The sequence below is a fragment of the Rhea americana genome, unplaced genomic scaffold, assembly GCF_003343005.1.
Source record: "Rhea americana isolate MKP2758 unplaced genomic scaffold, rheAme1 scaffold_197, whole genome shotgun sequence".
In the NCBI taxonomy this organism is placed as follows: domain Eukaryota; kingdom Metazoa; phylum Chordata; class Aves; order Rheiformes; family Rheidae; genus Rhea; species Rhea americana.
This window is the reverse complement of record NW_028186116.1, coordinates 1,191,490-1,203,346: the sequence shown is the minus strand read 5'-3', so window position 1 is coordinate 1,203,346 and position 11,857 is coordinate 1,191,490. Positions and strand designations below refer to the sequence as shown.

General features: G+C 56.7%; 1 protein-coding gene across 1 annotated transcript in view; it reads right to left on the bottom strand.

Annotated features, from left to right (window-relative positions):
* LOC146596895 (uncharacterized) overlaps window positions 1-11,722 on the bottom strand; it is a 23,284-nt gene extending 11,562 nt beyond the window's left edge. The window contains exons 1-2 of the mRNA XM_085303123.1: window positions 11,355-11,722; window positions 10,139-10,225 (exon numbers count right to left, since the gene is read on the bottom strand). The gene's annotated coding sequence lies outside the window, so the exon portion shown is untranslated. The remainder of the gene's footprint in view (window positions 1-10,138; window positions 10,226-11,354) is intronic.
* Window positions 11,723-11,857: the final 135 nt, after the last annotated feature.

The window sequence follows — 11,857 nt, the reverse complement described above, 5'->3', positions numbered from 1 at the left end:
GCTGCGGGCGCCGCGCCGGGACCTCTGCGTCCGTCACCGCCGGCACCCGACGCTGCTCGGCTCCGGAGCGCGGGCCTCCGCCCCGAGCGCCCGAGCACGGCCCAGGGCTCCCCGTTTCGCGAAGCTTTGCCCGGAGGCGCGGACRAACAGCTACGCCTTCGCAACGCCACCGCGGCGGAGGTTCGGCGGCCGCGCGGCGCSCACCGGGCTCCCGGGGCTGCAGCCGCGTCGCGGCGCTGGGAAACGTCCTGGAAAGAGCTGCCGCTCCCTGCTCGGTTTTATCTTTGGAGGCTGCCCGTTTGTGAAACTGTCAGCGYGAATTACGCTCCGAAATTAGGAAGGCTTCCGCTGGGAAGTTTAGCTGTCACAGTCATTGTTTTTACAGAAATGAGCGTCCGCAAAAAACGCTTCCCTTTGAAGAYGTCAGCTTGCATCTAAAGAGCACCGAGGCTACGAAGGCCGGGGAAGTACGGGAGGAGGAGGAAGACGGGCGGCCYTGGCATCCCCTCGCCCTCGCTATTGCAAAGGGGCGCGATCTCGCCCGAGGCAAACCCCGGGCCGCCAGAGGAGAAGCAGCCGCCCGCGCCGCCAGCAGCAGAGCCGCGCGCTCGGGCCCCCAACGGCGCCCGCGGGTCAGCCGGGTCCGCAGCAGGCGCTCCGGGCGCTCGCGGCACGGCTGCTCCTCGCTTTCAGCCGCTAAACCGCTCGCTAAACAAGCTTGCCGCTTAATAAGGTATCAGCTCGTCRTGATCTGATTAAGATGGATGTTTTGCCTCTCCATACTCTCGCAGCTGCCATTTTCAGCTCAGAAAGCGTTTGGAAAGGAAACTGCTCCTCCTGGCTAAAAACTCAGCGGAGGAGTTCTCACTTTGGAAGTGCTCTGATCGCTCGCTCGAAGCCCCTCTGCTTTGCCCTCTCCCGAGTCACCTTCCTTCTGCGCCCTCCATAGCCGGGTGCTGAAGCTAGGGCGTCCCCCTCCCTGCAGAGCATCCCCCCTTTAGCACATAAATATATTTACGGACCGTGCCGCCTGAGAGGCCTCACCCGAACCGGGCTGACCGTGGACGGCAGCGCCCCGGGGTCCGAGCCCGGCGCTGCCTGCAGGGCAAAGCGCTCCTTCAGGCACCGTCCCTCGAGCGACTCGGTTACTGGCACTAGCAATGAAACAGCTTGTCAAGGGCTCACCCGCAAGTTAAACAGAAGCGGAACTGCGCACTGCAAAACCGCTCGAGCGCATGCACGCGCAGTCCCCAACCCGGCTCTCAGTCTGGTAGGAAACGTGTTGGGTAGCGGGTGCTCAGCTGACCCTGTCAGCTCGATCAAAAATTGGTAAYGCGAGTTTTCCATGCCTAATTTGAAGGAGGAAGGGTGGAAATAGAAGTCAGGGTGAAAACACACACACACGAGYGTATGCAGAGAGGGCACAAAAATCTGCTCAATCACGGCTGCACGTTTATTTTCTGCTACTCCAGATGCCATAAAGGCATCTTCACAATCGGCATTTCTTATTTTCAGAGGTGCCTGTGCTGTCGAAACAACAAACCCCAGGAGGTGTCTCTTTTAGCAGTTCCTCCTGTGCCAAATTCAACTTATTTTTTTGCCCTCGGTAAACAGTTCCCGTTTGATCTCTCGGGCACCGGACGCCAGGAACCACCTCTTTTGCACTCTCTGCATGCAACGGCTAACGCTTTGGAAAACACTGCAGCATTTCACCGGAAAACCTATTTCGTAAGCTCAGAATCTGCAGTTCACTTTCACCTCCGGCTTAGAAAATCAAACGTCAGTTTTTTCCATTCTAGTTCGCTATGACGCACGTCTGCCTTCTATTTAAAAAACAGCATTCTCGCGCCCAGATCAAAACACGTAAGCCTCGATCCTGCTCACAGCCCCCGACACCACCGTTACCGGGATCGGGACTGTGGCATGCCGAAAGAGCAGAACAAGAGGTTTCCCAGTATTTCCAAAACCAAGCACTCAAAAATCACACCTACATTCCCCCGAAAATCACAAGCATTTAATAAAATAACTCCGGAGTTGATGCTTTTTTGCGTATTTACGAGTTTTGTTTCCCAGCTGTGGCTGTGTGCGTCTCTCTGATGCGTTCGTAAGACTGCAGGTCTGCAAAGCACTGCGAGACCAGCCAACATATTGCAAGACTTGGCAACGGTTTCTTCAACCTTCTCCACTGGCATGCAAGCAGCCATGGAAGGCGAAGTTTGCTAAATTGTGGAAAAATCCACAGTTTGTGTATTCTCTAATTTAGCTGCTGGGCCCCTGCTCCAGCTCTGCCGCGGTAGCCGCCGTTCAAACCGCACGGAGCTGGCGGGGGCAGGCTGCGAGAGCGCTCGCCTTCGCCGCGCGGCGCCGCTTCCACCGGCCGAGGGTCTCCGGCACCACGTCGAGCTAGAAGGGCAGGGCCCTCCCCACGGCACCCCGGGCAGGCACGAGCACGCGTCGTGGTAGCTGTCGGCACGTCTTCCCCCGCGAGGGCTGCACGCGCCTTGGGCGCAGCAGAGCAAGGGAAGGAACCAAGCCTGGTGGTCCGAGACTCCCGCGTTCAKGGAAGTTTCCTCCTCTTAATGGAAAACCAAAGTGTTTATTGTTCCCTTGTCTGTATTTGCATCTGAAATTGGAGCTATTACAGGGCAGACATGCCAACGCTTCACTCGGCTAGGCAACGCACACCGGAGCCTGCAAGCACCGTTTTATTGTTAACGGTTTTGTTTGCCGTTTAATAGTCAACACGGTTCCAGCACCGACGGAAGCAAAGAACCAGGGAGCCCGTATCGGAGCGGACGGTCCCGGCGGGCTCGGGCCGCGCGCCCGGCTCCGCAGCCGCCGCAGGCGACTTGCACGAGCCGCCCGCAGAGCGTCTCGGCTGCAGCCCGCGGCGCCGGCCCGGAAAGCCCGGCTCTGCTTTTGCCTAACGAGAGAGAGAATTACCTTTAAACATGCTTAATAGTACAGTACATTATCTCTATGGAGAAAAATGCTATCTGRGAGGATTTCTCCCATAAGCTTAATCAAACTGCTCTCTTAAAACTCTCAGGAGTACCGTGAAACAGTAATAGAAAGTCATAGGCAGTCCGAGAAGATTTTACATTTGCTTCGTTAAGGAAAGGCGCAGGCCGCCTGCGGAGGGGCCGCTGAGGGGTTCGGCCCCGGAGGCGCAGCCGGCAGAGCCCCCACCGCCGCGGCACGTGGGCCCCGAGCTTCGGAGCAAACCAGCACGCGCGGCTGAAGCAGAAAGCTGCGCTTCCCTTCGCCCTCCCCGCTGCCGGCTGGGCCACGGGACCGAGGGCGGCTGTCGGGAACGGCTCCGCGGCGCTCCGCGGGCTTTCGATCAAGCCTCGGAAGAGAAAGCCCTGAGAGGCGGCAAGGAGCGCGTCTGGAGCAGGGGCACCACCAAAGCACGGCGGGGCCGGGGGCGGCCGGGCTGCCGGGGCCCGACCGAGCTCTCGCGGCGGTGCGCTGCCCTCCTCCCCTCCGCGCCCGCCTCACGCCGGCGCCCCAGCTCCTCCGAAAGCCCCGCTGCAAAACGGCACTTGAGACGGAGCATCTGCGCAAGCAAAGACGCTTTCAAGGGCTTAAAAGCAAGGTACCGAAGGCCCCTGGGCGAAGGGAGGGGATAGCCTGAGCAGCGACGTCCGCAGACCCTGCTCATCCTGCAGMCGCGAGGGCCAGCGGAGAGCTGGTAACGCGCTGCCTAACAGCCAGAGAAGGCTCCGCGCCGGCCGCAACGTTATCCGGAGGCGCGCTGGAGGAACACCTGCGCGCGGGGGCCGGCGGCCCCCCTGCCCCAACACCTTTTTTGTTTGGTTAAGAAAAAGCTCAGTATTTGGAGGGGATTAAGCCGCTCAGCCTTGGAATTCGCCCGGCCCTTTGTCCGGGGCTCCCGCGGCCGCGCCGCTCGCCCCGGGAAGGGGCTGCTCCGCCGTCCCCGCGGTCAGCGCCTGGAGCCTCGCTCCAGCTCGAGACCTCTCCTCTCCCGGACCCCTGCTCTCCTGCGCAGCTTTTCTTTTTTTTTTCCCCCTCCCTTTGGACCTCCGCTTACCACACTACTGTTTTGAATCTCTAAAATAATGTGACAAGTTAATGATGGCACAATTATCTAAATGTTTAACAGACATGTTATCTAAGTGAATCGGATTGAGATTCCATCCCGCTGACAATAAACATCAATGGGAGAGCAGAAAGTGATAGGCAAATTATCGCAAACCCTGCAATTTCAATGCTATTAAATTTGGAGGAATAACAGCCCTGAGGCCTGTAAACTCCGAATAAAATAGACCCTTGTGTTTGTCCAACTATTAAATCAAAATGCTACCAACATCCCAGGAAAGGGGGAAAAAAAAGGAGGGGGGGGGGAGATTTATAGCTTTTCAATTTTCAGTTGCACATTGGTTTTATTCACTCCTTTCCGTGGCTCGCGCCCCAGTGCCGGTACCACCACGAAGGCAGCTTTTCCGGGGAGGAGGAGCAGGAGCAACAGCAGCCAGCAGTCGAGGGGGGAAGAAAAAAAAAATCAAGCTTCTGCAGAAAGAAGGCGAGTTTAAAATGGGCACGGAAATCCTTTCGCAGGGGGAGAATAAATCCCTTCACTCCGGGAATTGCCAGTAATTGCCGGCGGGTTCGGGGATGCTTGGGTCAGGCAAACAGATCGTTTTGGTTAAGGGCAGCGCTGCCGGAAACGACCAAGCGATTTAGGAGCGCGCGCACGGCTGCTTCTCCAAAGAAACCCAGGCCGAAGTGTGCCAAAAAGCCACTCCTGGAAGCGAAGCGAGGCCCTGGGAGCGCGCGGGGTCGCAGAGCGGAGCCCCTTGCCGGCGCGCGCTGCCGGGGGAGCGAGGAGCGCCGGCGCGGACCGCAGACCGGGAGCCGAGTACGTGCCGGCAGCGAGGCCAGGGCGTCCGCGAAGAAAACAAGTGCTATATTAGGCATCAAACATGCCCGTGTCGTAGCGCTGCGAAATTAGGTCAGGAGTAAATCTCCGCCAGCGTACTGACTGTACAAACACCGGCGCGTGACACCGCTCCCGAGCGCGTGTGACGTTACACGGCACTTCTCCATCCGACGCTGCCGCGCGCTAAATACCTTGGCGAGCGGCAGGAAACTCTATACAAATCACCTCTGATATTTATAAAAGCCCGCAGCTCGCACACGCTCGAGCAGCAGCCAGCCCACGGCCAGCCGGCGTGACCGCCAGGAGCAGGAGTCACCCGGCGGGCGCCGCACCCGCGCGGGGGCTCGCGGCTGGGGGCGTCTTTCCTGCATCCCGTTCATTTCGCCTCTAAATTTCAGGAGAGCAGTAAGTAATTTTCCACACTCTCCCGCCGGCATGGCACTGAGCTTACGCCGCTGTGAAGACGAGCCAAAACAGTTGCTGCTTTTCCTATTGCTGTAGGATGGAGGCCAAGGAAAGTGAACACCCAGAAAGACCTCTCAGTCCCGAGTCAGCCGGCCTATAGGCAACGCGCAGCGTCCCGATGTTTACGGGGAAAAGACGCTTCCCCCCTCCCCTTTACCCCCCTCCTTGCCCCTTGCTTCTGAAATAAGGACTTCAACTTTCTGCCGTTGGAGCCAGGCGCTGTTTGATAGCTGTCGGCACGCGGGAGCGTTACGACAAGGTGCATGACTCTTCTGCACCATCCTCCAGCGGGACAATGAAAAAACGCTAGATAAAGGGGATGGTTCCTGTAGTCCAACTGCTCACCCCCAAATGGCTCCATCTCTTGGAAAGAAACCAAGAGATTCCTCTCTCTGATCCACCATCCTCAGCAAAATCTCTCAAGCCGTAGGTGATCTACGAGAAGAGCTGGTGTTTTCAGTTTTTGGTGGGCCTGTACCAAACAAACCCTCTTGACGTTGCTACTTTTTTGAGCTTCTCTCCACATAATTTCTAAATCATGCTCAAAAGCATCTACCAGAGAATCTACCAGAAAGTGGTATTTTTTTCTGGCAAGTTTGGAGGACTTTCACCAAGTTGGCCAAACAACCTGCTGCTGGTAAGGACGAAAGGAGGACGCTTGAGATTCTTTTCTGGGAGATGTTATTTGGAAAACGAGATAATTATAGCAACTGTATGAAAGGCATGTTTTTTTTACGCCACAGGCAGTGCTATTTGAGAGGCACCCGACAACAGGAAGCCATTCATTTCAGTGAGCGTGGGCTCCTTTGGCCATAAAGCCCGTGTCTGATGTGCAAGCGAGACGCGTCTGTTTACAGCGCGAGGAGGTGATGATAAACCTGTTTAACTTGGGTCGTCGTGTTCCACCACGCTAAGTTTGCATGTCACCATTTGAGCGCTGGCATGAACACAGCTCTTTTTGGCAGCCCCTGCCATTCCAGCCCAAGGTTTTAAATCGAGTAGACTTTAATCTCTTCAGAATTTTCAAGGTCATTAGTGAAACCTAATAGCTGCTCTGTTTACCTTTTTTTCCTCTTTCTTTTCTTTTTTTGCCCCCTCCTGTAGGACGTGTTCGGATGCAGCCATCATGCAATACCTGCCCGAGAGCAGACACCCCTGAAGTCACGCCTGCTTGGGAGCGGTTACAAAGCGCCGGGCAGCGGAAGGCGCTGGGCAGCCACGGGCTCCCACGTACTGCACTGGTGCTCGCGATGCTCCGCGGCTCTGGAAAAAATAATGGCACCGGGAGCTGGCTGCTCGTAGATGCTTCAGTAGCGCTTGGCCAGCTCTGAAGCGCCTGCGTCAAAGGCAGTTTTGCAGCTCTGCAATTGCCCGTTCTCCTGATAAACCTTTGCTGCTCCAGGCAGTCCGCGAGGGCTCTCCCCGCTGTTCCCAGGCCTTCGTCTCTGCAACGCTGAGACGACTAAGAACACGGAGCTACCGAACCCCGCCAAAGTCCCGACGGGAAAGGTCCCTCCCGGGAGCTGGCACCATTTCTGCTACCGGGACGTACCGGAACTGCCACGCCAGGCGCCCGCTCCCGCCGCGGGCAGCATGCAAACCCTCGCTCTGCAAAGGAGCGCGCAGGTGATTCACCGGTGGCCCTGGACACCTCCCTGCCCGCTGCCCCACGCCACGTCTGCACTTTGAGGCGGCTGGAGACTGCCTGAACACCGAGCCCCAGAAAGGCTTCTGGCTACCGCAATACTTGCAAATTGAAAGGTGTACGTGCTTCATTTTAACTTTTTGTCTGGGTTTTGGGGAGATCATCTCAATACATCACTAACACTTCCAGAGCTCGGCCAAATCCCGAGCCCACACAGTTCATCTGGAGTTGCTGCTTAGGATGCCGCGCTCAGTCTGCAACGCTCAGAGCAGCTCAAACAGGCTGGTACTGCACCAGTCCAGCCCCGTCCTTCCCAGAGCCGAATCCGGCTCCGACCCCATCGTGCAAACGTGCGGCATAGGGTACACACCCAAGTCGACCCCTTTTGCTTTGCTGGCTTGCCCCTTCCAAGCCTTTTTCTCCTCCTTAGCCTAGCGTTTATATGGTTGCTAAAAGGATTGTGATTTGTAAAGTCCAATCCCCATTAGCATKACTTTGAGTAAGGAGGGCAATTACTTTAAAATTTATTAACTGATGCTTGGCCAGCAAAGTTTCCAGATCAGATGACATGGTGAACCTATTCCTGTCCAGTGATGCAGCACTTTATATTACTGATCAGTCATTAAAACCTCTGGCATAAGACCAGTCATGTTTCCCATGCCAAGATAGTGTCCACACATCAAATTTCAACCTCTGAGTACACATGCAGCCATTAATGGTATTTACCAKTTTTTTCAGCATTTGAAGATGAGCTTGTGCTGATTTAAACTGTTCCTAATCTAATAAGGGAGCAGGCTCTTCTCTCCTCTCCTCTCTTTCTTTAGGAGCTGCTCTGAGCCTCTGAAGTTAAGCGGCATGTAGAGTCCACCTGAGACTACCAGGACGGCAATTCCTGAACGCGCTGCAACGAATCCATGCTAGGAACTGCAGCATTTGCAATATCAGTTTGTCACCACATATAAAACCTAAAGAGGTCCTGGCGCTTATCACTGACTGCACCTAAACCAAAGAACTGCAAAGTGCGGTACAAAAACGTGGCAAAAGCCAACTGTTGATAGCACTTTGGAACCGACCGGTAGTTTGCTCCCGGAGCAGTCAAGCTAGCTTACGTTTGCTGCACATGCGTTTTGGAAAAATCATTTCCTGCACGCTTATTTTTACGCTAAGCAATGATTGCAATAGTGCTTTAGGGGGTTGAGCACTGCGTACGTGGCTTTTGCTGGGAGAACAGATTGGGCTACCTCAGGCTTACAAATCTTAGAAGCTARGACAATGCTGCAATAGAAACTTTCCTGTTGATTAGTCCTGTGCATCGCACAGTGGTTTGCAAAAGTGACTCACCGCACAGCGACGGGTCTTTATCTGCCTGAAGATTGCGTGCTCGCTAGAATCACTGCAGGCTCAACTTCTGATTGTGGGAAAGCWGATGGGGTTCTGCTCTTGAACATACAGATTCGCTGGAGCCAGCAGTACCGCGTGTTAAAAACAGGCAATTTACTGACATGAAACCAAAGCCCAGAGACAGAAAAGGAGAGTCTGGAGCAACACTGAGAGGAAGCTCATCAACACACCTGGCAGCAAGACTTCGAGCACCCCGAGCAGGCAAGCAGGGCCCAAGGAAGCCACCAGCTGAACCAGCTGCACCAGCTGAAGCACCAGGGCGGAGGCAAGAACCGCTCGCATCGCGCTTCTCAACCTGCTGGCCGCATGGCAGGGAGAACTGCGGCCCGCGAACAAGTCCTCTCTGCTGAGCAGGAGATTCAGGGACCTCGCTCCGGGACGGCTGCATTCCTGCCTTCCCCGAAGCTCGGCCCTCCGCCTGTCAGGGCCCGCTCCCAAGTGAGACATCAGAAAACAYCTTTTCCTAAAACCGAAAGAGAACGGGCTGCGCAGCCCAGCGACACCCGAATCCACGGATAAATCCTCATGGCGGCCGCCGCCTAGGCACAGGACAACGCAATCGTTCACATCAAAGCTCTGAAAATGGGAACAAGGCAGGGCGGGATTTTCCAACGACTTATAACTGCCCACTCTCGGGCTCCCGAGCACCAAAACTCTTCTGACAGGGTTATCTACCYTGTCGAAACCTTCCTCTAAAATCTTAAACAGTGGCCAAGCACTACAGCAATGGTTGAATTTGGCAAGAGCTGTCACGCGGAGGGACGGAAGGAGAAGCTCCCCTCCTCCGTCCCCCGCGGCAGGAGCTTAACCACCCCCCGGCAGCGCCGGGGCCAGGCTTTTCCCCAGGGCCTCGGCACGCCGCCGCCGCGGGCTCACGAAGCCTGAGCCGCCAGCGAGGTTGGCGTCGGCTCCTCCGCACCCTGCCCAGGCGCTCGGGGCTCCGCGGGCGCGGGTGACCCTCTCACCGGCTCAGAAGACGCGCGGTTTCGCCGCGGGGGCGGGTTGCGATATTCCCTTCGCCAGCATCGCCCAGAAAGCCGTTTGGRGAGGCTTCTCTTTCGAACACCGCCAACACATTTTAACACACGAATGAAAACSTTGCAAAGTACGAGCTGGGCCGGGGGGGCAATCTACTGCAATCAAATTAACTGCAAGACAGAAATGTATCCAGCGGGCCAAAAGCAGGGTCTGCAAAGGGTTAATCTTTCAGCTGGGCAGAAACTTGCACAGGAAGCCTAAATATTTAGCTTAGGTCTGAATTTTGTTTGCTAATAAGGCACTCAGCGGAAGTTTTGTTTCCCAAGACGTTTAAAAAGCCGAGCGGGTGACCGGCGCCCGGTCCCGCGCCCCAGCCCGGGGAGGACCTGAGCGGGAGCCCACAGCGGCGCCGGCTCCTCCTGGCCCCCTCCCGCCCCTGCCACCAGCACCCGGAGAGGCTCTCGAGATCGTAACCTACTTTTAACTCTCCCCCGGCTGAGTTTGGGCTTGGAAAGGAGGCGCCACCCCGAAGCAGGTGCGCAGGGGGCCGCGAGGAGGAGGGCGGAGGGAGGGCGGCCGCGGGGCGGGCTGCCCTCCCGCGCTGATTCCTCCCCAGCGAGCCCCCGAGCCGACGCGGGGCAGAGCCGAGGGGAAGGATCCCCGCGCAGCTCCGGGCCGGCGCCGCCGTGCGCGCTGCTTCTTCCCCGCTCGTTTGTTCGGAGAACGAGAAGAAAAGGCCAACGTACCGGTATGTGTCTGCCTGTGCGTCTCCAGGGCATCTTCTTTGGAGAACTGCGCGCCGCACTGATCGCAGACGAACGCTTTGGCACCCGCTAGAAAGACAACGGGGGAAAAAGGACGTTATTAAGAGGGCCCGCGCGAGACGAACCCGCGAAACGGGACCTGGGGAAAGCGGCGTCGCAGCAGGTGCCGCCGAGCCGCGCTCGCCACGCTCGCCGCGCCGGGGCATGCGCGGAGGGGCCGCTCCGCGGGGGCTTCCAGCGGCTCCGGCACGCAGCACCGCCGCCCAGGCCCCGCAATCAGCAATGCACCCGTGGCTCGTTAGCAGCCGAGCCAGGCTGAAGTAAGGCAGGGGTAACCGTCCCAAAGCAGAGGGGTCCTCTGACGAGCACCTGCCAAGAGGGTGCATCTGTTCCCGGCGGGATCGCGCAGCTCCCCGGAGGAGCGAGCGGCACGGGAACGGCAGGAAGAGCAGCACCCCCCAGAAAGGCACACGTTTTTCAAGTCTCTCACTTCATCTAGCGGGGGGTTTGCTCAGTACTGAACGTTTTATAACCCGTGCACAGCCACGAGAAGCAGGCACCCCACCTAATCCCGCCGTCACGCTGGTTCAAAATAATAGTGTAACGCCGAGCTCTGCTATTGACGTTGCAGCGCCCTTTCGGTGTAAAGGGTTGCTCGCCAACAAGAAATTAAATATTTGCTTTTAAAAAATCATTAAACATCAGTGAGTTTCATTAGAGCTGCAACTGATCTAATTTTAATTGCTTTGCTGCCCCTTCCAGTYGCGGCAGTTGCGAGCGGTAGCCGAGGCGGCGAGGAGAGGGAACGTGGCACCATCTGATAAGAAACGTGGCAGAAACAGCGCAGTCGGGTGCAAAGCGCAGATACTTCTGCCACTATTCGAGGCGCGGCGATTGGGGGAATTCTTAGAAAATCACTATCAGCATGTGCCGCGTGTGGCGGGTCAGAGGCTCTAGTTAGAACGAGAGAAAAAACAGGATGTCTAACAGCAGATAAGCAACTTCCAGATAAAAACAGATTAACAATATACGCGCGCGCCGCGGCAGACGCTGCCAGGGCAAAGCTGTGAACGTGTTCGCTAGATTTGGAAGTTTGATTCATCTGTTGTAAGGAACTAAGCGCGGATTAGGAGATGACAGAGCAACCTTCGCGATGGTTTGAAGGGGGAAAAATAAACAAAAGTAAAAGGAAAGCTACCGCGCTTGCTGTTCGTGCCCGAGCTGTAAAAGCTTCGCTCGCCGCGCTCAGAAACGTTCCCGTCGCCGGACCGCGGACTGCCACGCGGCTCGTTTCCAGGAACTCAGGCGCCGCTTCGCGTCCCTTTCCCACCCGCCTAGGTCCCGTCCACGCAGCGCCGCCCCCGCCCCGGCTCCCCCGCGAGCGGAGGATTTGGCGAAAGGTGCGAACCAAAGGAGAGGCGGAGGGACGGGGCGTCGCGAGAGCCGCCAGCAGCAGGATTCCTTCGCCTTTAAATCGTCCGAGGAACGGCTGGCTCGCAGGCAGAAATATTTGGCAGCAGCGAAATTAAAAGTGATAAATTTTCTCGCCAAGCTTTGATCGATAATAGAGGTCTCATCTGTTAATCAATAAGACAGTCTGCCTGTTTACTGTGCATATGTTGTTCTCGGCTGCCTTCGCTATGATGTCAGGTTTGCATTCAAAACAACTCGGGTGTGCTCGAGCCACATGGCTGCTGGCGG